At 43.7% G+C, this 27,501-nt stretch overlaps 1 protein-coding gene across 2 annotated transcripts in view; it reads left to right on the forward strand.

The window, feature by feature from the left end:
• The first annotated feature begins 6,897 nt into the window (after positions 1–6,897).
• LOC144525670 (SH3 domain-binding protein 4) overlaps positions 6,898–27,501 on the forward strand; it is a 52,299-nt gene continuing 31,695 nt past the window's right edge. The window contains exons 1-2 of one of the 2 annotated variants that reach the window (XM_078262694.1): positions 6,898–7,101; positions 26,382–26,514. The gene's annotated coding sequence lies outside the window, so the exon portion shown is untranslated. The remainder of the gene's footprint in view (positions 7,102–26,381; positions 26,515–27,501) is intronic. The other variant, XM_078262693.1, reaches the window with a different exon arrangement.

A 27,501-nucleotide genomic window follows, 5' to 3' on the forward strand; every position in this document is an offset into this window, starting at 1 on the left:
TCACGAAACTATGGTGGGAAATGAAGGAAAGCAAAGTGTCACCAGCTGCTCGGAGGTCGGCGTTCCCGCCTTTGTGTGGCTACTTCCAGCTTTTCTTTCAGAGGAACACCTGGAACTGACATCTCCTGCACACTGGGCGCTGAGTCATGCTTTATTGTGCTTATCTGGGCTAAACCGCTGCTTCATTTGCTCATAGTGAGCAATGTTTTATGTACCATCAGACACACGTGGATTACAGAATGTTCTCTCTGACTCTGCACATTTGCCGTTCAGCTCATTTTCCTTTTAAAGGTATAACACTGGAATTATCCTGCTAACAAGTGTAGCCACTGCCTCATATAGTTTATGTGAGGATAATGTGTTTACACACAATCCTGTTTCAGATTATGTATCTGGTATTTAGGGTTGTGGAAAGATTTAAATTGTACCACAGTTCAGTTCATTTCAGCTGTTCGATTGGAGGATCCCTTTAACACCCAACGACAGACATAAATGTGTCTGATCAGAGTACTGCTATTTTCACAATTTGCATGGACAAAGTTATTACAAAGTGGACAACCAAACCAGCCAACGGTAAGACGAGGGGAAGCTGCAGCCTGTAGATCTGAGGGACAGTTGCAGGGGAGACGACAGAGGAAATGTGACCAAAAGCTGCTTAGATAATAAGAAAATGAGAAGTAGTTGGCAGGCAAGAGTGTGAGAAGGAATGACATACAGCCAATTACAAGTTATTTTGAGAAGTAGCTAAGTAGTTAACCAGTCTGTGTGTGAGAAAGAGTGCTTTGTAACGCCATCTCCACTGGCTATAGACTGAATCACTCTGACCTCGCGCACAGAAAAACAAACTAAAATCACTTCCAGGTAGTCAAGTCAACGTTATTGTCAATTCTGCAATATGTGCCAAACATAGAGCACAATTGAAGATACGTTTCTCTCCGAACCCTGGTGCAATAGGACACATACAACAAGTATAATGTAAAAGATAAGAACTAAATACAAATAAAGATAAAAAAGAGAAGTAATATGTACAAATAAGATAAAGAAAGATAAGTAATATCTACAATTACAAAAGATAAGTCAATGTACAATATAGTATTACATTCGGTAACACTTTACTTGAAGGTATCTACATAAGAGTGACATGACACAGTCATGACACATGAACCCTAACCCATTCCGACGTATCCTGCTTAGGTAGGTGCGCCGGTTGGTTATGGGAGGCGGAGGGCTCCTGATGATGCATACTCTCCCCACCTCCTCTAGACAGAGGGACGGGTCTCTTTTTCTTCCTCCCCACCTCCTCCAGACAGAGGGATGGATTTTCCTCTTCCCCACCTCCTCTAGACAGAGGGATGGATTTTCCTCTTCCCCACCTCCTCTAGACAGAGGGATGGATTTTCCTCTTCCCCACCTCCTCTAGACAGAGGGATGGATTTTCCTCTTCCCCACCTCCTCTAGACAGAGGGATGGGTCTTTCTCTCTCCCCCCTCTCACCCCACCATCCCTTTCCTCCAGCAGGAAGACCTCACCTCTCTCCTTTTCTCTATCCCTCCTTTAGACAAAGGATTCACTGCTTTTCATTTATTGGGTACAGCGGTCTTTAGAGGGGGAAACTGAGTGACATGCGGCTGCCCGTGCACACCTTTAGTCTCCATTTCAACCACGTAGTCGTTGGACGCGTGGGGAGGCTTCTGGGATCCGAACACACCTAACCCTAACCCTAACACATCTAACCCTAACTCTAACCCTAACCCTAACACATCTAACCCTAACTCTAACCCTAACCCTAACCCTAACTTGTCATGACAAAAACCGAATGATATTAATGAGAGAAGCGTTACGTCATAAACGTTTATGACTTGTTTATAATGTTTAGGACATGTTCATGACAGTGTCATGTCACGCTTATGTAGATACCTTCAAGTAAAGTGTAACCATACATTCTAAATAGTGCAAATATAAGGCAAAACCAAACAGTATAGAAAACTAAAGAGAAAGATGTTGACACGTGCAAGACGAGTGTGTAGACAAATGGCCGTTGATTTAAATTGTGTGCAATCACTTAAATCCCCTTTCTTCCTCATTCTGATGCTTGGTTTAGGCCTCAGCAGATCTGATTTAGAAACATTTTCTTGGCTTATAGCAAGATAATACCTTGGCATGTTTTTGCGGAGAAGTGGAAAAAAATACTGTACAAGTACAACCATGAAGCGTACAACTTGTTGATGCATAGACTGTATAAGTGGAGCCGAAACATCTGGAACATCCCCGCTCCATGGGACATGGACCAAACTAAAAAATCTAAGTACATGTCAAATACATGATTCCCAAAGATGGTTTCTGTCATTTGAGGTAGTTCTGATCACGCTGATGTTTGTTCAAGTGTTCATTTTTCTGATCAGTTTGGTTTTTATTGATGTTATATGTTATTTGATGCTATGAAAACGGGCTGAAACGTCACGATTGACAGCTGTGTTTGACTCCTGATTGGTTGGGCGGGCTCTGGCTCCAAAATTACAAGATGGCAGCGGCCCTATCTGGGATATTTTGGCTTCACTTTTATACAGCGGGAGGAAGTGGAGACCCATCGTCCATCTTTACAGTCCAGGGCACGGGTATCAAACTCATCTTCACTCAGGGCCACACTGGAAAATAAGAATCACATCAAGGGCCAGACATGTTTATTTTATTCACATCTCAAGCATCTTCTACTGTATTAGTGCAAGTCTCACTTACAGCTTGGTCAACATAAAGCCCCAAAAAACTTGGGCCAATCTTTATTATGAACCTAAATTGATATGCTGGCCGGATCAATATCTGCAAGGGGGCCAGATTTGGCCCTCGGGCCTTGAGTTTGACACGGGTGGTCTGTGGTTATATCCTACATTTTAGCTTTCATCTATCACATTTGGCTGGGATATACAGGTGTACACATACATTTGACTATATGCACTTATATACTTTAGCTGCAAAGTTCAAAATAATGTCCTCTGGGGAAAAAAAAAAGAAAATCTACACTCCAGTCATACCTCGTAAGTTTTCATCTATGGAGTCACACATGCCCACAGTTCTCCCAGTCAGCCTATCATTCACACAGCTGCTCAGTCTACCCAGAAGCCATCAGTGCAGGTTTGCAGGATTTACAATAAGTGCTAGAATATTCTGCAACAGTGGCTCCATTTGTTCAATGTGCAAACACATATTATAAAACCTTTATGATGTATTCGTCAATCTGCCTGCGAGCCGTAATATCACACCACATATTTTTGTATGTAAAGAAAACCCTATGCATTTTAACAAGCCGATGTGTTACTTGAATATAAATGAAAGTATTTTTATTCAGGCAGTCCACTCTATGTACTCTTCTGGGTTTGTGGAGATGAAAGCTTGCTCACATTTAAGGATATGAACCGTGAAACAATTGTTGGGTGTTTTGAGTTATTTTACAGTGCATATAAGCTGTCTGCCCTGTAGCGCGAGTGAAATGGACGTGCTGCCTGCTTATCTGTCAGATGGGAACCCAGACTCACTGATTTATCGCAGTCAGTCGATTCATTTCAGACAGGAGCCTCAGAGTCGATCAATTCCTACTCTCTCCTCCTTTTCATTCATCACACTGATTGAAAGGCTTGACAATGACGATACATAAGCAAATCAAATGTTCATATTCTACTTGTTTTTTAGACAATGTCCAGTTTGTCCATCACTTGTATCCAAACTGAAATATCTCAACAAATATTGGATGAATTATATATTTGGTTCCTTTCCAGACAGTAAACAGCAGCACAGAAAAACGATGCAGGCGTCCAATCCATCAGTTCTCCACCCGAAACAACACAAAGCCAAGCTAAAGTGAAGCCAATGCTGAAGCTCCTTAAAGCTGCATTCTCTGTAACTTCCAGCAGGGGGCGACTCCACCGGCTCCAAATGGAAGTCTGTTTCAATAATGAGAAAATGAGCCTACTTCTCTCTTGATTTATTACCTCAGTAAAACATTTTCATAATGATTTTATGGTCTAGTTCCAAGTCTTCTTCAACACATCATGATGTTCATTTTGTAAATGATGGTCCCATTTATTTCAAAACAGACGACAAAGCAGGGGATGCTTTAAGACCTGTCAGTCAGGACAGAGGCTTAGCGATGCCAACCATGCTAACACAGTGGAGATTAAAATAGACCTCAACTCAGAGGCGCGGGAAGATATTTTCGGCAGGGTATGCTGGGGTGCTGGCGGGGGGGGAGGGTTCCACGGTCCAGAGTCTAAAGATACTATGTTACACAGGCTCTGTATTCTGCAGACCACTCTACCTCTGTCTCCTTTTAAAAACTCACTCGCCCCTCCCCTCTATGAAGTACAGCTGAGCTGACGGTGCGTACAAACTATATCCCAACATAGGGATACTATCTAAATATCTGTCTGTTGAGACAAGGAGCTCGACGCACCAGGATCAGTTTTCTAGATGACAATGTATGTTTATTTTATAACAACCACAAGTAGATTAAGTGTTCATAAACTGCATAACGGCCCAAAAAAAAAGGCCTAAGTGCCACAAAGTAACAGACTACGCAAAATCTTTCTTTTCCGACAGTATGTGACAAATGCTAAAAAGTTACAGACTATTTATTTCTTTATAAAAGGCATACTGTACATAAATCACAATCATACCAGGCTAAATATAGGCTACCATCTGGGCCTGCACGGCGGCAGGAAAAAGACGCAGAGACGTAAGACACCGTGTCTCTCCCTTACGATGATTTCGGTACACCAAACGTAGATTTGCGCTCTGGAGTTTCGACTGGTCAACTGTGCCGTGAGACCCTGAATGTCCAGATCATCCAAAATGTCTTTGTGGACGTGAAGCAGTGCCATGTGTGAAAGTCTCTAGTTTAAAATGACTAAAATGATCCCTCTCTTCATCCCACACCCCCACTTCCCGCGCCAATGCCTCAACATGTTCTTGGCGGTTTTTACTTTGACCCTCTCGCTGTGTGTTTTCACTTCATCATCGTTAACTGGCCTGGGCGCCTCCCTAGGGAGGTGTTCCAGGCACGTCCAGCTGGGAGGAGGCCTCGGGGGAGACCCAGGACTAGGTGGAGGGACGTCCAGCTGGGAGGAGGCCTCGGGGAAGACCCAGGACTAGGTGGAGGGACGTCCAGCTGGGAGGAGGCCTCGGGGGAAGACCCAGGACTAGGTGGAGGGACGTCCAGCTGGGAGGAGGCCTCGGGGAAGACCCAGGACTAGGTGGAGGGACGTCCAGCTGGGAGGAGGCCTCGGGGAAGACCCAGGACTAGGTGGAGGGACGTCCAGCTGGGAGGAGGCCTGAAGTTTGGGGTCCCCTGCTGGAGCTGCTGCCCCCGCGACCCGACACCGGATAAGGGGACGAAGATGGATGGATGGATCGTTAACTGGAACATTTATGTCGTCTAGAAATGTCTCGTTCAGCATTCTGCCAGCCAAGCTAGCGTTAGCTATAGTAACTTAAGGGAAAGTTTGCAGATTTTCAGCTCTCTCGTTCACGCAGTACCTGGCGGTTTTACGTCATAGGCCGACCAGGGCTATGCCATTTGGGGAGGGGCCGCTCACTGATCCCCCTATATTTCTGAAAATCCTAGCCATGGTTGTGACCTGCACTTCGTTAGTGCTTTCTGATTAGCCTGTGTTTGTATGGAAATACAAACACAGGCTGCGGCCCGCCGTACGGGTTGAGCAGAGGCTGCACAGTTTGACCAGCGGGCAGCGGGCGCACACCAGGCCGCCGGGTGGTGTTGCTAAGAACTTGCAACGTATAACTATTATCAGACCGGCCCTCGCGGCCTCGAAACACTACCGACCCACCGGGAAAAGTCCCGACTCTCCTGATTGCCACTCCACTATACTGGCAGGATGACTCGCTTCAGAAGGGGGGGTTAGGGTTAGGGTTAGGCTTTAGCGTTTCGCTTACATTGCAAACATAAACAACACTGGCAATGGCCAACTTGCCAAACATGAGGCTTCAAAACAGCAGTCCACAAACCAATGGGTGATGTCCATTATTATTACAGTCTACGGTCGGCCTGCAGCCTCACAAAGTCGCTCTGGATGTAAATGCTTAGTGACCCCATCGTAATAGTCTAAATTAAACTTGGTGTGTTTTCAAAGCCTGTTGAATACAGTGCTGCATTCAAATGCAAATATACTCATTGTGACTGGAGGTCTGTCCTCTGTCACCACGAAGAGTTTTTTGAGTTGTGATAAAGGAGATGAGACCAAAATACATCACACAAAGAATCAAGTAAACAACAATAGCACATAAACATCAAGACTAATTCTTAGAAAAAATAGAAAATAACATACACACATTACTTAAAACAATATAAAGAAAAAGAGGTACAATTAAAGATAAAATCACATTTAGTGAGAGGTTTCAGGGGGGAAAAGCTCTACAGTTTCCACAAGTTTTTCCACTTTTTATTGTTGTTGTTTAATAGTCTAAGTGACTTGAGCAGCGATTTTAGTTCTATGAAAAAAGGTAAACAACTAGGAGGTGAGTTAGAGAATGTAAAACTGGGCATTTAGGATAATGACATTCATTATAATATTCAAGAGCGCCTGAATTATCATATCTGTTTGTGTTTATTTTAAGGTTTTTTTCATTTAGAATTCAGATAAACAAATAATACATAAATAAGTGGAAATAATATAATATGAAAGTAAGTATAAAAGTACAATTTTAAACAGAAACAAACCCAAAAAAAAGATACATAAGTAAAGAAGTGACAGACTTGCAAACGTCATTAATGAAATGATCTGTTTGTGGTTGTGTTATCATTTAAACCAAGTGACATCATGTCCTTATGGAAATATGCCCCGGTGAGGCCCCTCCCTGTCCCGGTGACATCAGCTGGAGCTCGGCTGCTTTCCTCCAGGAGAACACGGCGGTGAATCCACACACACACACACACACACACACACACACACACACACACACACACACACACACACACACACACACACATCCAGCAGCAGCAGCAGCACCACCGGGAGAGCTCGACTGAAAACGGCGCCTGCTCGGCTATTATCGCTTTCTTCATGGGACGAAACAAGCCTTCTTCTCTGCCAGGTAAGGCTGCCATTTCTCCTCGTCTTCATTTTCCTCTGTGTTTGTAAAAAAAAACCCGTCTTTTTTGGGTTCTCAACTTGGAAGAAGTGTTGTGGGAAAATGTTTGAGCCGCTCCACCTGGGAGCGACGGGTTTCATCCTGAGTGAGCTGCAACTTTTCACTGTGGGAAATCCATCTAAAGTCATGGGACATAGGCTACTGTATTTAAGCAAAACGACGGTTAATCGACAACAAACTGGTCTGCTGTGGATTTCCGAGAGTCTTTCCAAGTCCTGAAAATACCCGGACTTTAACGGTTATAAGCTCCGTGTCTTTTTTTCTTTCTTTCTGTCTCGCTGTTTGAATCCTTTCTGTGGGTGTAACTGTATCGTACCTGCTGTTAAAACTACAGCCACGGTTGTTGCAGTGGCTTTTCGCTACGTCAATGTTGTTAAAAGTCTTTTCAAATCCGTCATTTCAAGTTTTAAAACCAAGCCGAAAGGAAACTAAAGAGTCAAAGCTGGGATACATGTCAGATGTTCAGCTGTAGCTGTGTTATAACCAGTGAAAGCTGTGATAAATATCAGATATATTCAGCTGTAGCTGTGTTTAAACCTGATGACGGTTAAGTCTAGCTAACTGTATCGTAACGTTACCTTCTCTAAAACTACAGTAACGTTAACGGCTGTTGCAGCGCCTTTTTGCTACGTCGATGTTGTCAAAAAAAAGTATTTTCAAATCCGTCGTTTCAAGTTTAAAACCAAGCCGAAAAGAAACTAAAGAGTCAACGCTGGGATACATGTCAAATGTTAAGCTGTAGCTGTGTTATAACCTGGTGACCGTTAAGTCTCACTGTAATGCTACATAATGAACACGGAGCTCTGTCTGTAGCTGAGTGGGGCTGTGGGCGACACCGGTTGCCATGGCATTAAAGAACGTTAGCCTAGCTAGCTGGAACACAACTCCGCTGATTTCTAGCGAGGGGTTTGACGTCGTCATCTTTATCAGCGGTGTAGTCTACGTGATGCGCAGGTATACGCAGTATACCCACTAAGAAAGCTCCAGGATTTCCATATACCCACTTAAAAATGCCCAATGACACGCAACAACATACTTTCTATTATAATTCTGATATATTTTGAATTGTCATCTGTGTTTTTCGTCTTCACATAGGCTAAATAAAGGGATTTCCACCGTAAAAAGGTGCATAAAAGTGTATCTGAATGCAGGAAATGGAAGTCGTTGATGCTCAAAATAATCCTGGGGGACGACACAAAGACCCCCCACTATGCTATGCGCCCCCCTCCCCCAAAGGCAGATTCTGGCCCATATATATAGTAGGGGTGCACGACTCTGAAAATGTCACGATTCTGTTCGATATCGATTTTCGATTAAAAAAAACCCCGAAACTTTAGGCAAAAACAAAAAAAAACATCTCTTATTCTAGCTTCTCCAATGTGAATATTTGCTGATTGTATTACTCTTCTATGATTTTTACATGAATACCTTTTAGGTTTTAAACAATTGAAGGCGTCATCCTGGATACTTTACTGGGCATTTCTCACAGTTTTCTGACATTTTATGGACCGTTTCATTGAATATTTTTTTTAGAAAATAACCTGTAGATGAATGGATAATGAAAACAATAATTGTATACCCACTACAATATATTAGACTACACCACTGATCTTGATCATCTTCACCGTACTCGTGTTTGCAGAGGTTTCAGACCCGTGTCAGTCTGAACCAGGGGCGATCCTTCTCAGACCTTTAGTGGGGGCTGTGACGCAGATATAATGCCTGGCAAAAGTGTTAACCCCCCCCCTGCTAAATCAGTGATTTCATTAGTTGATCATCTCTGAGCTCCTGAACAACGTCAGCTTATGTTTTTTGGAACTAAACCTGACACTTTATAAGTCTCAGTGATAACAACCAACGTGACACAATGTTCTAACATTCAGCAGTTTTAGTTGCTTACGTTTCAGTTCGGGTTTTTAATCTGAGCCAGGAAATGACCAACGTCTTCTCCGGGGACTACCAACGTTAAACTCCCCAACCGTCTCCTGCTCTCCGTCTGACAGATCAGATAGAGACTCAGCCAAAGGCCAGGAGTCTGGCACGACCTCCTCTGATAGGCCAACACTACGTTTCTGTTAACCCTTTCCTTGACTGGGTTACAGGTGCATAGCATCGGCTACAGAGACACAGGATATTAAACCTGTTTCAAGCCCTTTGGATCTGTCATTGTTTGTCCTCTCTCACTAACAGACACGTTTGCAAACTCTCACTTGCACTCACAACCATCCATTTCTTATTCTAGCTTCTCCAATGTGAATATTTGCTGATTGTATTACTCTTCTATGATTTTTACATGAATACCTTTTAGGTTTTAAACAATTGAAGGCGTCATCCTGGATACTTTACTGGGCATTTCTCACAGTTTTCTGACATTTTATGGACCGTTTCATTGAATAAGGTTTTAGTTTTTTAATTCAGGATTTTAAGAGAGTAAAACACAATCCAGTTTTTGTTAACTGTCTCTCAAATTAGGTTATTGAAGAGATATATGACAACAACGCTGAATGTACTATGATATAGTATTTTATTGAAGTAGAATCATAGCCTAAAGTTAACTGTCCAAAAAGAAAGGTAACAGCTCGGATTTCTTTTTAAGATACATTTTTTGGGCATTTTAGCCAGACAGCTGCAGACAGGAAAGGGGTGAAAGAGAGAGAGAGGGAAGACATGCAGCAAATGGCCGCAGGTCGGACTCGAACCCTGAACTGCTGCGTCGAGGACTGAGCCTCTGCATGCGGGCCCCCGCTCTACCAGGTGAGCTACCCAGGCGCACAATAGCTCAGACTTTACCGTTGACGTGAACACATGGAGCGCCATAGAACGATACAATCCGAGCAGCAGCTGCTGGTTGTATTTAGCAGCTACAGAGCTCCGGGACGGGGGCTACCAGCGGCAGGCGCTCAGCCGCCAACAGGTGACTGTGAGCCGGGTACAGGCCCCGCCAGATGACCGTCCTTTCAGGCGCCGTGGTAGAGGAGTTAGGCCAGAAAAAGTGAGCGTCATGCGGCGATGACTGTTAAGTTTAGGCACCAAAACGACTAGAAAAAGATGGTGGTTTGGATTAAAACACTCCCGAGGAACAAAGGAGCGTTACCTTAAAACAGCATGCAACGTCATAACGCAACAGGTTTTTACTCGCTGTAAAGCCATCGGATGGAAACACACTTTCAACGGCTTTATTCGCATGAATGTTTTTAGCGAACAATAAATCAGTTGATGAAGTGGATGTAAACACAACTAGAGTGTCTACATGTTCCCATACAAGAAGCCAATGTACGTCTGAACACAAACACTGATGTATAGAGGAGTGGTGTATATATATATATATATATATATATATATATAATAAGACAAAAACAGATTAATCTGAACTTAGGCGTTCATGGTTGTTACATCTAATGATTCATTTATATTTCAATTTAAAAACAGTAACACGAGCAGTGACTACTTATGGCCCTCTTGTTTTATATATTAAATTAGATAATGTAGCTTGAAATATTAATTAATTAATGGCACCAAAGACTGAAAGAGGCTTTGTGATGGCCTGGATTGATTAAAAGCTGCTGTCTTATATATTATACATTAGATGAGCACTACAGCGTCCACAGACAACCTTGTTTCTTTGCTTTTCCCTTGATCGGTTAGTTAGTTAGTTAGTCTTGTGAGTTCCTGACCCTTTAAAACACCAAAGTCACACAACAACGCTAACTAAACGATGGAGGCAGCGGTAGATAGGACTGGGTACCGAATACAATACTTTTTAGGCACCGACCAAATTGGCTCTTAAATATCGAGTGTCGAAAAATACCTCGTCATGTAAATCTCATCAGCGTCAGTGAGCCAATCAGCACGCAGCACGCTTCTACCAAGATCTAATAATGGCTGTGATTGGCTGTCTAATGTTACACGTCGTAGAGACACGCAGGAAAAACTCAACATGTTACACGGAGACGGGACTCGCGTAGTAGGAGCTGAAACATACATAAAAAGATTCGGAAATATTGTTATTTTCTACTTAATCAAAGTCACGGTATTGGTATCGATACCGGTATAATAATAACAACACCCAGGCCTAGCTGTAGAGCAGCAACTCCCGTGTTCTGCGAGGTAAAATGTCCGTTTTTGTCAAAGGAGTCTGGTGGCTTTGAAGAGAGCAGAGATAACGGCTTCAGTTCCCCGTCGTAAAGGGCTGAAAATATCCTAAAAATGGAGTCCACTTAAACTGATATAGATTGCCCAAAACATTCTTAGCTCTGACAGCAACTTTCTCGATTAAAGGACAAATCCGACGCAAAATGAACCCAGGGGTTAATAACACGTGTACCGAGTCGACCGTTCTCTGAGATATGTTTTCATGCTAATCGAATGTGACCAGTTTTAGCCCAAACCGCTAATTAGCTTATAACGCTAGTCGTCGGGGCGGAGGCTAAAGTAAAAAGAAATCTCTATTTCTACACCACTAACAAGGCTCAAAATATCACCACACTTCCACGGCGGCATCATGAGGGTCCCTACATGTAAACAGAAGCATTGAGACTTTGTAAGTGTACAGACAGTTCATTAAAAAGATAGATTGTAAAGACAGTACCGTTCACGTATACAGGCGGGCGCCATCTTGGGGAAACAGTCACGACCAGTCGCACGACGAACGCCGTGCTTGAGCGATGTTACTGGTTACTGGTTGCACATTGGTCACATTGGATTAGCATGAAAACATCTCAGAACGGTCGACTCGGTACACGTGTTATTAACCCCTGGGTTCATTTTGTGGCGGAATGGTCCTTTAAGCAGTGTTCAACGCTAAGGTTTTCTTTTTCACTCTCTCTCTCTCTCTGTCTCTCTCTGTCTCTCTCTCTCTCTGTCTCTCTCTGTCTCTCTGTCTCTCTCTGTCTCTCTCTCTCTGTCTCTCTCTCTCTGTCTCTCTGTCTCTCTCTCTCTCTGTCTCTCTCTCTCTCTCTCTCTCTCTCTCTCTCTCTGTCTCTCTCTCTCTCTCTGTCTCTCTCTCTCTCTGTCTCTCTCTCTCTCTCTCTCTCTCTCTCTCTCTCTCTCTCTCTCTCTCTCTCTCTCTCTCTCTCTCTCTCTCTCTCTCTCTCTCTCTCTCTCTCTCTCCCTCTCTCTGTCTCTGTCTCTCTCTCTGTCTCTCTCTCTCTCTCTGTCCCTCTCTCTGTCTCTCTCTCTCTCTCTGTCTCTCTCTCTCTCTCTCTCTCTCTCTCTCTCTCTCTCTCTCTCTCTCTCTCTCTCTCTCTCTCTCTCTCTCTCTCTCTCTCTCTCTCTGTCTCTCTGTCTCTCTCTCTCACTCTGTCTCTCTGTCTCTCTCTCTGTCTCTCTGTCTCTCTCTCTCTCTCTCTGTCTCTCTGTCTCTCTCTCTGTCTCTCTGTCTCTCTCTCTCTCTGTCTGTCTCTCTGTCTCTCTCTCTCTGTCTCTCTCTCTCTCTGTCCCGTCGGGCAAGAAAAAACCCCACCCATTAAAAAAGTGTCAAAAATGTTAACAAAAACGTCGAAAAAAAAGTCGAAAAAATGTCAAACGTTGAAAGCATCGAAAGTGTCAAATAATGTCAAAAATAACGTCAAAAGCATCCAGCACCAACTCAATTCTTCCTTGGTCAACGGGCACATTCACATCAAATGATCACGATACGATGACGCCCGGACGAAATATTTACTCGTCCGACGTGGCGTTTCACCTTCCCCGGGCCGCCGGGCAACACTTACTGTTGAAGCCTTTTGATAAAGAGTTATGTAAATCTTGGCCATCTTGCAATTTTCCTTGCTTCACACTGGATGATACTGTGAGATCATATTTAGTTTTTCCTTTGGTTGTGTTTCTCGGTCCAGATTCACTCCCTTCTCTCAGACATTTATCAGACATTTCTAACAGCCACTCGCTCTATACACCAACAACAGCATCATGCTTCACTGCAATGTAGATTTGAGTTAACCTGAGCACGGATGATGTTTTAGGGCTGCAATTAATGACCATGTTCTCGTCCCTCAAATGTCTTTGCAGCTGTAATGATATTAATGTTGCATCTGTAGCTGCAGCTCGTATTTGGACTATTTGAGTCTCTCACTGGGATAAACCAGTTTGCGGAGCGCCGTCTTCATTAGGGATGCACCCAATCCAGATTTTTGGGGTTCGGCCGTGCACCTAATCCACTCGTTAAAGATCGAGGTATTTAATGAAAAAACAAATGGTGATATTTGATTTTCTCCATGTTGCCCAGCTCTGCCCTGCAGCCGTTTTATCACTTTCTGAGGAAACCACTACTTCATCCCTGCACGGCCGAGGACCCGATGTTGGCTCCCAGCAGCACATGAATAGACGTCATTGTTTGAATGAATGCATGTGATTCCAGATAAGCACCCCGCCCCCGCCCCCTCCTCCCCCCTCTCCAGGGGTGAACGTGCGTCTTCTGGTGTCTCTGCCGCTCAGTTCCAGCTGATTACGGCACGAGTTATGACAGGGAGGGCACGGCTGTAGTTGGTGTCAGGCGGGCAGCTGTTACACCCCTCGCCTCGCCTCGCCTCGCTCTAGCCTCCGGCCCGGGCCACCGCTGGCAGCTTCACTCATCAGGGACTGAAGCCAGTTCTTAGGGTCTGAAAAAAACAAAAAATGTATGTAGGGATTTTTTTGTGTGTGACTATTTTTAACCCTCTGACATTTATTTTTAAATTCACCTTTTAAGGGTATTTGCATATAACTGATCCCCGTGTGTTTCATATCAAAATGTTCAGAACAAGCTCAGCTTTCTGTAGAGAGACGCACACATTTGTTCCAGAGCAATTTGTAAAGACATCATTTGGCGCTAACGCTGAAACGTTGAAGTTTGCTTTTTGACGTTTCTCCATTCTCTTGAGAAAACAAACCTACACTCAAGTTTGTTTTGGTGCATAAAATGAGTTTATGAAGGTCTTGGGTTCACAAAAGTAGCGTTATATATGAATGATATAGTAGTAGTACCTCGGACGGCGGCTACATCATTCCCGTTTCCAGCCAAACAGAGTGAAAGTAGAAGATCCGTGTTATGTTATATTTATGTTAAATAAATGTCCGACAGACGTTGATGCTCGTTCTTCTTAGAAAACGATCAGTTTTAGAAATGTCTCATGCTATATTGCAGTGTTTTCCTCGGCTTTGTGGAAGACTTAGGTGCGCATATTTGGCGATAGGGGTTTAGGCGCCCTTCCTTATGAAAATCTGACCTTTTTATTTAATATAAACAGGGTTCATACAATGTGAAAAAACCTGGAAAAGTGATGGAATTTGAAAAAATGCAAATTCCAGGAATCCTGGAAAGGTTTTGGAAAAATAAAAAGACCCAGAAAGTTTCGAAAAAGTCATGGATTTATTTTTAACACAGCATAAAACCGAAAGAACGAGATCCAGGGTGCAAGAGGACAAAATGGGTTTCCTCAGGAGGGTGGCTGGCGTCTCCCTTAGAGATAGGGTGAGAAGCTCAGTTATCCGTGAGGAGCTCGGAGTAGAGACGCTGCTCCTTCACGTCGAAAGGAGCCAGTTGAGGTGGTTCGGGCATCTGTTAAGGATGCCCCCTGGGCGCCTCCCTAGGGAGGTGTTCCAGGCACGTCCAGCTGGGAGGAGGCCTCGGGGGAGACCCAGGACTAGGTGGAGGGATTATATCTCCAACCTGGCCTGGGAACGCCTCGGGATCCCCCAGTCGGAGCTGGTTAATGTGGCTCGGTACCCCCTGCTGGAGCTGCTACCCCCGCGACCCGATACCGGATGGGTGCTTGAACAACGTGCTGCTGGGAGAGGCTCGTCAACAGTGCAGTTACGTTACGGTAACATAGCGGACACCTACCGTATTCAGCCCCTTGTTCTGGCTGCTGTTGGGTAGTTTAATAACTGTTAATGTGTTACGTTAACATAGTGACACCTACCGTATTCAGCCCCTTGTTCTGGGGGCTGTTGGGTAGTTTAATAACTGTTAATGTGTTACGTTAACGTAGAGGACACCTACCGTATTCAGCCCCTTGTTCTGGGGGCTGTTGGGTAGTTTAATAACTGTTAATGTGTTACGTTAACATAGAGGACACCTACCGTATTCAGCCCCTTGTTCTGGGGGCTGTTGGGTAGTTTAATAACTGTTAATGTGTTACGGTAACATAGCGGACACCTACCGTATTCAGCCCCTTGTTCTGGCTGCTGTTGGGTAGTTTAATAACTGTCCTTTCCAGATTAAATGTCTGTTCTTGGTCTTGGATTTTGTGAAATACATTTCTAAATAAATGCGACTTATAGTCCAGTGCGACTTATATATGTTTTTTTCCTCTTCATGACGCATTTTTTGACTGATGCGACTTATACTCCGGAGCGACTTATAGTCCGGAAAATACGGTAGTTGCTTTTCTCGTTTGAATGTTGTCTTGATTTTATTGTGCAAAATAAAGAAAGTCAAATAGCTAGGTAGCTACGTAGGAAGCTCTGAGTGGCGTTTCTCGGCTCCTACTACTTGAGCCCAGTCTCTCTGCGTAACGTAGAGTTTTTTCTGCGTTCCTCTTGATGCGTGACGTTAGACAGCCAATCACAGACATTATTGGATCTTGGTAGAAGCAGCAGCTGCGTGCTGATTGGCTCACTGACGCTGATGAGCTTTACTTCTTAGATATTGAAATTGGGTATTGAATGACGAGGCTTTTTTTCGATACTCGATACTAAGGAGACAATTTGATCGGTGCCTAAAAAGTATTGAATTTGGTACTAGGGCTGCACAATTAATCACAGTTTCATCGAAATCGCAATATGGACAAGTGCAATATCCAAATCGCACGGGGGGGCAATATTTGTTAAAGGCAAAAGATGTGTCAAACCCTTCTTAATGAAGTATTGTGCTGCTGCAGAGACGTCCCAGCCACGAAATTGCATCCAAAAATCTTCTTTTGGTACAGATCCTCGCAAAAGTCACCAGAATGATCATTCCCTCCAATATCGTGCATCATATCGCAATCGCAATATCAGTCAAAATAATCGCAATTAGATATTTTCCTCACATCGTGCAGCCCTATTCGGTACCCAGCCCTAAAAATAAGTCACCAAACAGATGGGAGTTGTGGGTGGTGATTCAGAGGTCTGGAACCAGGCTGAACGTCTGGACACATGTCACAATCCTGGATAAAAACTTGAAGTTTCACTCCTCCATCAGTTGTGTTGTCTGGCGTGACTGCAGGATGTAGACTCGACGACTCATTGAAGAAACCAAAGGGAGGGAAGTGTGTGTGTGTGTGTGTCCTGGGATAGGGGTGTGAGTGTAACGCCATTGTTTTCAGGTTCGTGACACGACTGGCAACAACCAAAGCTGCCCAATGAATGTCCTAATAAAGTCCCAGAATGACAGTTTAACATGATCTCTAACCACTTCATTGTCGTCAGAAGAATGATAACTTTTACGTCTTTGCTCCTCCTCCACTTGAATAATGCATGATTTCATTTGGAGCTCGGCATTCCTCACATTCCCGCTCCCTTAATCCCCGCAGCCAGTCCACCTTGGTATGTTTATATTGTCAAGTAAAGGAATGAATGATGGCTGCAGCTGCTGCAGCACTGAGACAGTCACACTAGGGCTGGGTATCGCCACAGATTTCCCACGTTGCATATGTGCATATAGTTGAATTCAGTCACCTTTATGCAACTTAGATTAAACTGACCGTTGTCGGTGTGAAATAAAGACAGATTCAACAACTGCGTGGCCTATTTCTTGCTTAAAATGTTTTCAGAAACGTTTCAAACGTGTTTCAAACGAGCCGCCATCATGGTCGGTTTTGAAATCTGAGAGCAGCCAGACCCAGGTGAAGTGTTCGTCCAATCAGCTGCAGGCATCGGGGTTGTAGGAGGGTTTAGACTACTTTCTTTGCTTGTCATTGGTCAGTGAAGACAGACGGGTGGTGAGCACACTAGCGTGCAATGCTTGGAAGCTGGGCGATCCCATCCGTGAAAACAATGCGTATTTGGACAACGTACTATTAGACACCAAAACAAGAAGTTAATATTAGAAGAACAGTTTTTGGGGTTAGGGGGTCGAATGATGGCTCTGGGCAGATCCAATAGTTTTAAACTTCAACAGAGTACCTGCCTTCAAGGAAGTTAACACTTGTCAATGGAGAGAGGCCAGACTCTCTGGACCAATGAAATGGACCAGAGTCTGGTAGGACCAGGCTAATGTACCAGAGTCTGGTAGGACCAGGCTAGTGTACCAGAGTCTGGTAGGACCAGGCTAGTGGACCAGAGTCTGGTAGGACCAGGCTAATGGACCAGAGTCTGGTAGGACCAGGCTAGTGGACCAGAGTCTGGTAGGACCAGGCTAGTGTACCAGGCTAATGGACCAGAGTCTGGTAGGACCAGGCTAGTGTACCAGAGTCTGGTAGGACCAGGCTAGTGGACCAGAGTCTGGTAGGACCAGGCTAATGGACCAGAGTCTGGTAGGACCAGGCTAATGGACCAGAGTCTGGTAGGACCAGGCTAGTGTACCAGAGTCTGGTAGGACCAGGCTAGTGGACCAGAGTCTGGTAGGACCAGGCTAATGCATAAACATCTGCAAATATGTCCTTGAGCAAATGTTCCCTCTGACTGACGGCAGCCCGAATGTTTCTTTCCCCCCAGTCAGCAGCAGCTGAGGAGAGTTTGCAGTCAGCAAACAGACTTACAAATAAAAGTCAGCAAACTTACAAATAAAAAAAAAAAACAGCATTTAAAATTGTTATTCTACGTGCCCGTGGGTTTCTCTCAGATCAGACAGTTGGCCCTGAGGCCATTAGGAGTTCTGGCTGCAGACTCTTGACAGCTCTCAGGAAAGTTTTCTCCCGCTGGGATATTATGCGTCCAGATAAGACTGGGTTAGCAGGGTTTGTTTTTTTAACCCGTTTATTTATTTAGCAGGGTTTTCTCTATAATTAAGAGGTTTAGGTGCAGCACCCGAGCCGTTATTTGGACACTACATATGCCGAGTGAATGTAAAATCCATGTCCGCATTAAAACTAACTGAATGGCTTTTCTGAGATTGAACCTAGACTTCTTTAGCAAGTGTTGTCTTTAAGCTTTTTGGGTGTTATTTATGTATTATATGCCTTAGCTTTTCCAATTTTTTAGACACAGATATGGGAATAATAATGGTCCAAAATGATGTGAAATTGATTATGTTCTTTATTGAAAAATGGCACTTTTTCTTGAGGGAGGAAACCCCTAAACCACCAGACAAATACGTGCACCTAAGTCTTCCACAAACCAAGGGAAAACACTGCTCAGGGTTGGCAGTGGTTGTTTTTAAATAACTGTTGGAATAATATGCCATCAGTAAGTTATTCAGTATTTTATAGGCTATTCTGTGCACAAACACTATCAAAAAGGGCTAATACTGTAAGTCAGTTAATCCACTGGAATTTGATTAACTCACAAAAGTGAAAAAGACAAACGTAAGCTGGGGGGGATTTGCTTCTTTTTCATGCTTAATATAATTAACCAAAAGTTCCAGGAACTATTGCACTACAGAAAGTACACAGGGGAACTAAAAGCCACATGCATCATGGCTGTTTCCATTTCCAGCTTATCTGAAGACCCGTAGGCAAATTAGACCGATGATGGATTCAAAATGTCATGAGGAAAACGACAACGCAGTCGTCATGTTGTCGTTTGTTACTGTTGCATGACTCTGATGTTTTATTGTTCCAGAGGTGGAAAAGGAGAAGTATGTAGAGAGACAACAGTAGAGAGTAGTATGTAGAGAGACAACGGTAGAGAGTAGTATGTAGAGAGACAACAGTAGAGAGTAGTATGTAGAGAGACAACGGTAGAGAGTAGTATGTAGAGATACAGCAGTAGAGAGTAGTATGTAGAGAGACAACAGTAGAGAGTAGTATGTAGAGAGACAACAGTAGAGAGTAGTATGTAGAGAGACAGCGGTAGAGAGTAGTATTTAGAGAGACAGCGGTAGAGAGTAGTATGTAGAGAGACAACGGTAGAGAGTAGTATGTAGAGAGACAACGGTAGAGAGTAGTATGTAGAGAGACAACAGTAGAGAGTAGTATGTAGAGAAACAACGGTAGACAGTAATATGTAGAGAGACAACGGTAGAGAGTAGTATGTAGAGATACAGCAGTAGAGAGTAGTATGTAGAGAGACAACAGTAGAGAGTAGTATGTAGAGAGACAACGGTAGAGAGTAGTATGTAGAGAGACAACAGTAGAGAGTAGTATGTAGAGAGACAACAGTAGAGAGTAGTATGTAGAGAGACAACAGTAGAGAGTAGTATGTAGAGAGACAGCAGTAGAGAGTAGTATGTAGAGAGACAACAGTAGAGAGTAGTATGTAGAGAGACAGCAGTAGAGAGTAGTATGTAGAGAGACAACAGTAGAGAGTAGTATGTAGAGAGACAACAGTAGAGAGTAGTATGTAGAGAGACAACAGTAGAGAGTAGTATGTAGAGAGACAACAGTAGAGAGTAGTATGTAGAGAGACAACAGTAGAGAGTAGTATGTAGAGAGACAGCAGTAGAGAGTAGTAAGTAGAGAGACAACAGTAGAGAGTAGTATGTAGAGAGACAACGGTAGAGAGTAGTATGTAGAAAGACAACAGTAGAGAGTAGTATGTAGAGAGACAGCGGTAGTATGTAGAGAGACAACAGTAGAGAGTAGTATTTAGAGAGACAGCGGTAGAGAGTAGTATGTAGAGAGACAACAGTAGAGAGTAGTATGTAGAGAGACAACGGTAGAGAGTAGTATGTAGAAAGACAACAGTAGAGAGTAGTATGTAGAGATACAGCAGTAGAGAGTAGTATGTAGAGAGACAACGGTAGAGAGTAGTATTTAGAGAGACAGCGGTAGAGAGTAGTATGTAGAGAGACAGCAGTAGAGAGTAGTATGTAGAGAGACAACAGTAGAGAGTAGTATGTAGAGAGACAACAGTAGAGAGTAGTATGTAGAGAGACAACAGTAGAGTAGTATGTAGAGAGACTGCAGTAGAGAGTAGTATGTAGAGAGACAACGGTAGAGAGTAGTATGTAGAGAGACAACAGTAGAGAGTAGTATGTAGAGAGACAACAGTAGAGAGTAGTATGTAGAGAGACAACAGTAGAGAGTAGTATGTGAGAGACAGCAGTAGAGAGTAGTATGTAGAGAGACAGCAGTAGAGAGTAGTATGTAGAGAGACAGCAGTAGAGAGTAGTATGTAGAGAGACAACAGTAGAGAGTAGTGTGTAGAGAGACAACGGTAGAGAGTAGTATGTAGAGAGACAACGGTAGAGAGTAGTATGTAGAGAGACAACAGTAGAGAGTAGTATGTAGAGAGACAGCAGTAGAGAGTAGTATGTAGAGAGACAGCACTAGAGAGTAGTATGTAGAGAGACAACAGTAGAGAGTAGTATGTAGAGAGACAACAGTAGAGAGTAGTATGTAGAGAGACAACGGTAGAGAGTAGTACGTAGAGAGACAACGGTGAAAGTATGAAAATCCAATTGAAACTTGATTAACTAACAAAAAGCAAAAAGACAAACGTAAGCTGGGGGGGATTTGCTTCTTTTTCATGCTTAATATAATTAACCAAAAGTTCCAGGAACTATTGCACTACAGAAAGTACACAGGGGAACTAAAAGCCACATGCATCATGGCTGTTTCCATTTCCAGCTTATCTGAAGACCCGTAGGCAAATTAGACCGATGATGGATTCAAAATGTCATGAGGAAAACGACAACGCAGTCGTCATGTTGTCGTTTGTTACTGTTGCATGACTCTGATGTTTTATTGTTCCAGAGGTGGAAAAGGAGAAGTATGTAGAGAGACAACAGTAGAGAGTAGTATGTAGAGAGACAACGGTAGAGAGTAGTATGTAGAGAGACAACAGTAGAGAGTAGTAAGTAGAGAGACAACAGTAGAGAGTAGTATGTAGAGAGACAACAGTAGAGAGTAGTATGTAGAGAGACAACAGTAGAGAGTAGTAAGTAGAGAGACAACAGTAGAGAGTAGTATGTAGAGAGACAACAGTAGAGAGTAGTAAGTAGAGAGACAACAGTAGAGAGTAGTAAGTAGAGAGACAACAGTAGAGAGTAGTAAGTAGAGAGACAACAGTAGAGAGTAGTAAGTAGAGAGACAACAGTAGAGAGTAGTAAGTAGAGAGACAACAGTAGAGAGTAGTATGTAGAGAGACAACAGTAGAGAGTAGTAAGTAGAGAGACAACAGTAGAGAGTAGTAAGTAGAGAGACAACGGTAGAGAGTAGTATGTTACTGTTGCCCCAGGATACATCTTTTGGTTATACAGTATATCACTGTCATGTGACACAGACAATATTATAACACAAATACACAGCTTGTTATGTAAACAACGCCTCTTTTCTTTTATCATAAAACATTTTTTTCAAACTGTATTGTAAGTGTCAACAACCAACAACTGGTATAATAATACAAATATATAGTCCGACCTTATATAGGGGGTTAGGCGTCTTTCATCAAGTGGGTCTCTTTGTGGGATTTTGTGTCTCTTTGTGGTAGATTTTAATGGCCAAACTTGCTAAAGAAGTCCGACTACAGTCATTAGATCTGAGAAAAGTCTTTCTTACTTACATTCACTGTGCCTAATTGCTGCCTAAAACAGCTCTGGTGCTGCACGTAAAACTTACAATGGCAATTGTTACAGGCCTCAATACGTCTGTGTTCACTCTGCATAGACAATGTGTGGCTCATTGACTCGATATAATGATCCAGATCGATGTATTGTCACACCCCTCGTTGTAGTGGCACCCATCGCCGCCTGCTATGTGAATGAAGCCGTGCACAAGTTGCAGCATGTTTGTATTGATTGTGATTGTGCGTGTTCCCTCTGCAGCGTAGCTCCGCCTGGCTCCGGCTCAGGACAAACTGGAGCTTTGTTTCCTAACACTTAAGGCCTCGGCGGTGTTGACTCAGTACCAGAGTCTCGCCAAGGCTGCTGCCGCTGCTGCCTGAGAACACGGCATCTGGGTTTCTCTCTTTATCAGTGCACGGGCCAATCAGGCTCTGTGAGCTGATAAATAATCCTCCCCTCGCTGGAGACCAAAGCCGACGACGCTGCGCGTTTGTGGCTCTAAATGTGAGGCGGCGCTGGAATCAGTCGAACTTCTCTTCAGTCCTTGTGTGGTTAGAAAACATAATGAGAGTTTGCTCGTTTTCGTCTCTAAATCTTAAGCGGATCAACAGGAAACAAGCAGATATCAAACTCTAAAGGTTGCAGCAGGTCACCTTAAGAACTTGCCTTTTCTTTGTTAAATGCTCCTTTTTATAAAAGTAAAAAAATACGTTTATTTTAGAAAATAACACTCTCTCTGTCTCTCACTGTCTCTCTCTCTGTCTGTCTGTCTGTCTCTCTCTCTCTCTCTCTCTCTCTGTCTCTGTCTCTGTCTCTCTCTCTGTCTCTCTCTCTCTCTCTGTCTCTCTCTTTCTCTCTGTCTCTCTCTCTCTCTCTCCATCTCTCTCTCTCTCTCTCTCTGTCTCTCTCTCTCTCTCTCTCTCTCTCTCTCTCTCTCTCTCTCTCTCTCTCTCTCTCTCTCTCTCTCTCTCTCTCTCTCTCTCTCTCCATCTCTCTGTCTCTCTCCATCTCTCTGTCTCTCTCTTTCTCTGTCTCTCTCTCTCTCTCTCTCTCTCCATCTCTCTGTCTCTCTCTTTCTCTCTGTCTCTCTCTCTCTCTCTCTCTCTCTCTCTCTCTCTCTCTCTCTCTCTGTCTCTCTCTCTCTCTGCTCTCTCTCTCTCTCTCTGTCTCTGTCTCTCTCTCTCTCTCTCTGTCTCTCTCTCTCTCTGTCTCTCTCTCTCTCTCTCTCTCTCCGGCTTACAGCGGGGTCTCTGAGCATGACTGACAGGCGCCTGCTGGCTGTCGCCTCACTTCATGGAGCCTCTCAACTCCCAAAACTTTGAAGCAAATTGTCAATTCGGCATCAATTTTCATCAAGACTGCCTATATTAGAAATCTAAACACTTCATTTCTCGCCTAAAATGTTGTCAGAAGTGAAATTAGTGATGAATAAGATGGCGAAAATTGTTAAAATTGTTGGTCTGTCTGTACCAGAAACCCGACCCTCGTTCACCTAGCTGCCCTGAAGTAGGAGCTGGAAGAGTTACTGTGCTGATGACTCTGAAGCTGTTCAGTTAAGGTAAATTAAGCTAAAAAACAACTGTATAGTTCCCCTTTAAGTCAGTGAACTACTGGTCGTACCTGTAGCAGTAAAACATACAATTGTGTGGAACTGAGCAGACTAAGCTTTCATTAGTAAGAGGAAGAATGTGTTATTTCCTCCTTAAAAAGGGACACAGTCTGTCTTTAGCTGTTTAAAATAGTTGATAATAATCAGTGCTGCCTGTTGCAAGCTGCATGCAGAACTAAATGAGAGGTCACTACGGGTTTCCGATGCGTTTGATTTATTCTCTGAGGAGACAATAGGGAGCAGGGGAAAAAATAAACCAATCAATGTGAAGTGCTTCAGCAACATTCAGAACATCAGGTCATTTTATGTCGTCTGTTTTGTTTGGAGCACAGTTTTCATTCTGTTCTTGAAGTTTCATCACTTCCTGTGTGGAGATGATGTCCTGCCAGTGTCCGTACAACATGAAATTTCTTCTATGTTTTTTTGTGAGTCGTAATCATCCTCCTGCACTGTGAGCGAGCGGATGAGAACAATGTTTCGAAAAGGCGGTGCTTTGAGGGAAATGCGACGTGCAGAGATCTGGCCTGCCTGTCATCACAAAGGCATTTCCTCCTCAGCCACTTCCTGCTCGAAAAGGCAGTCGTCCCTAAACTCAGCAGAGCCTCGGCCCTGCTCTGAGAGCTGATATGGAGCCAGCCGTTTGGGCATCAGGATGCTTTTATTGCTGCGGGGGTGAACGTTGTTGTATCTTTGACCTTGCACGGTGATTAGTTTTTACAGCTCGGGCCTCATTCATTTTCTTCCTCTTCAGCTGTTTACCTCTACGCAGATTGACACAGAATATATTGTCCTCTTAATGGACGCAACAGCAAAAACTGAACATGATGAGTAAGCAGGAGGGCTGCTTTACAAGCATTCCCCGAAAGAACCAGGCCGGCCTGCCTTGTTGCACCGTCCGGATTTTTTCTTCAAAAGTTGCCATTTTCAGCGTGTAGCTCAGTGCTTCTCAACGGGGGCGGCACAGCCTCCCCCCAGGGGGCGTTCAGAGGATGACGGGGGGGAGCTGGAAGAAATAGTTTTGGAAAGGGGGGCCGTTGAGGTGCCCTTGGGGGCCGTTTGTTTTAAGGCGAGTTTACACCAACGATTCACAACAATACTAGTACTTTAAACTACTTGCTAAAAAACCAGTGGTCTGCAACGTTAAAAGCTGCCACTGAGACTGGACCAGACGGTCTCTTCAGTGGTTCTGTCGGCTTCGTGCTGCCTTCACGGGAACGGGGCATCAGAGTATCATCTTAAATGAACTCCGTACTGCGGCGTTATGTATCAGTCTTGTTTTAAAGTCTCCATCAAACATTAACGTAATGTGTCTTTAATAAGTCTAACAACAATAATAACCATCGTAACAATAATCCTAATCATTAATGTTCAGGGCAACTAGCCTACATCTTAATTGATGGGGGGGGGGTGGCCTGGATTATGGATAGGGGGGCGCTGGCCCAAAAAAGGATGAGAACCACTGGTGTAGCTTAATAATAATTAATAATTTATACTTTATTAATCCCAAAAGGGGAATTTACAGTGTTTTCACTCTGTTGTTATTATTATACACATTACACACAGGTCTGAATGACACACACACACTCAGTACCTCTACATGCACTAATGGAGAGATGTCAGAGTGGGGGGGGGGGCTGCCTATGGAAAGGCGCCCCGAGCAAATGGGTACAGTGGCCCAATCCCAAAGTCCTCAGGGCTCACTTTGGGATTAGGCCAGTGTCTTGCTCAAGAGCAACTCGGCAGTGCCCAGAAGGTGAACTGGCACCTATCCAGCTACCAGTCCACCATCATATTTTTGGTCTGTATGGGGACTTGAACCAGCAACCCTCCGGCTCCCAACCCAACTCCCTACTGACTGCGCTGTAAATCTGTTACCGCCGCTGACGTTAGCTGCTGAACGAAAGAAGCGGGATGGTTGATTTCATAGAGCACGTCCTCGGTGGGGACTGTGAAGGAAAAGGATGAGGGCGTTTGTTTTTCATTATTCGGTTGGGGCTGTTCTCCCACGGCCGCTGCAGCGAACCCTTGTGTGAAAATCGGCTCACGTTGCCCACCACCCAGGCAGGAAATGAGAGCAGAGGTTGGCGAAGGGCTGACATGGTTATAATTTAATATTCATAGCTTTTGGTTTGCGTCGGGGGAGTCCTGTCACAGCTAACACAACAGAGCCTTCCCCTCCCTGCAGCAGGCAGCCCGCGGCGTTTGACAGTGGATCTGTACCGTTACATTACTCTGCAGAGAAGGGCAGCAAACCGAAGATATGACCAAATGATCTTCTCACAGCCTGCAGAACTGAGCACTGCACCGCTTGACTGGACGATCTGGACCGGCCTGTTAAATGTTCTGTGTGAATAACGTAGGGTTTCATCGCTTCTTTCTCTAACTGTCAAGATGCCTTTGTTGGGTTTAAAGTCAGATTGCAAACAGTAGTTAAAGAGTTGGGGTTAAACTAGTCATCTTTTGGACCTTATAAAGAAAAGGTATAGTCATGGAAACATGAAGAGTTGATATATTTACTTCATGATGAAAAAAAAAAACCTAAATAATTCCAAAATATCCACCTGTAATGAAATCTTGACTGGTTTTTGTTACGTTTTCCTTCAGAAGTATGACTTCTTTATCATCTTGCATGGCATCAAGAACAGGGACCGTCACCTTCCCGCGTCAAAGCTAACACAATAGCAACAGAAACAAATGCCATAAATATGACAACAAGTGAGGATGAGCAAGAAACAAGAACGAATACTCCACAATCTAAGGCTCCATCCACACTGTCTACGTTTTCATGTACAGCGCATTTGGGACAAAAAAAAACGATCTGCGTCCACAGAAGAGTTTGGGCTCCAGTAGCAGAACTAATCTCCGTCCATATTAACACGTCTGACAGCACAGATCACACGAGCGTTCACGCACACACACTGGGCATGTGCGTGTCGGTGTAGACAGGAGGCAGATTGTCTTACGTTACTCTCGCGGTTGAAAATCATGGATGTAAAAGTTGCAACCTGGTTTACCAGGCAACATGTGACAGAGTTTTCTTGCTTTTCTCAGATTTACATTCCAGATGTCCCCACCCACCATTGTTCTGTGGTGGGAGTTTAAACAGGCTGAGGTTTGGATAGCTGCTGCAGACCACCCAGACTTTACATCTGACCTGACCTCACCCCTCCTCCGTTACCCAACGGTACCTTTTTTCCCCCCAGCTTCATGCAGTAAAATGTACAGCGTTATTCTCAGCTTCATGCAGCAAAAGGATGTTTTTTTGTCCGTCTTTCGTCGTTTTTGTAAAAAAACATTTCATGTATATTCAACATTACCAACAATGTATTGTTGTACTTGTGTTGTCTTCCCGTTGACCAGCATTAGTTTTTACTGCTTTTGACGATTTTTAAAAATGTTTTTGTCCCTTTTTTCAACGCTGCTTTTTGTTTTGTTTAATTCATGGTCAATAAACCTAATTTAAATGATATTATACCTAATTTGTGAGTTTAAAAAAGCAAAAATGGTGAATTATTTTGACTAATTATAGAATAGTTACGATCAGAGGCTGCTGAGTGAATCACAGGCTGGTTTATGTCAAAGTCTAATTAGGATCCTGCTTTAAAACCTCTTAAAACATTTGTTTTCCGAATGCTATGAAATGGAAGTATTCATTTGACCTGCAAGGAATGTTGTCTGGGTCCCATCCAACGTACACGCATGCATCCACGTTATTTTGGGGCATTTTGGTTGTGAGAAACCCATATTTCTGATCTTTGAAAACGAGGACAACACAAGGGTTAAAAAAAACCATACACTTCATAAGGTGTTTATGGTTTATGGTTTGGTGTTTGGACTTAGAGAAGGGCTGCTGCGGCCCGTTCCTGCAGTGTTTACATCACACACACGGCTACCGATCGGACTCATTTGAATAGAAGAGAGCCATTGTTAAAGTGACGAGCTGTCCCGCCTCTGCGTTCCCTCATATGATGAGTCAAAGTGTCCTCTCTGATAAAGGCCTCGCACTCGACAGGGTGGTAAATGATAAACAAAACAAATGACATTAACCTGGCAAAACACATCCATCAAAAGTGGATCATCACTTGTCAAACCCCATGCCCGCGGGCCAAAATTGGGCTCCTCGCAGATTGGGACCGTGCTCACGTATCAATCAATCAACATTTATTTATAA

This window comes from Sander vitreus, chromosome 11 (genome assembly GCF_031162955.1).
Source record: "Sander vitreus isolate 19-12246 chromosome 11, sanVit1, whole genome shotgun sequence".
Classification (NCBI taxonomy): Eukaryota; Metazoa; Chordata; class Actinopteri; order Perciformes; family Percidae; genus Sander; species Sander vitreus.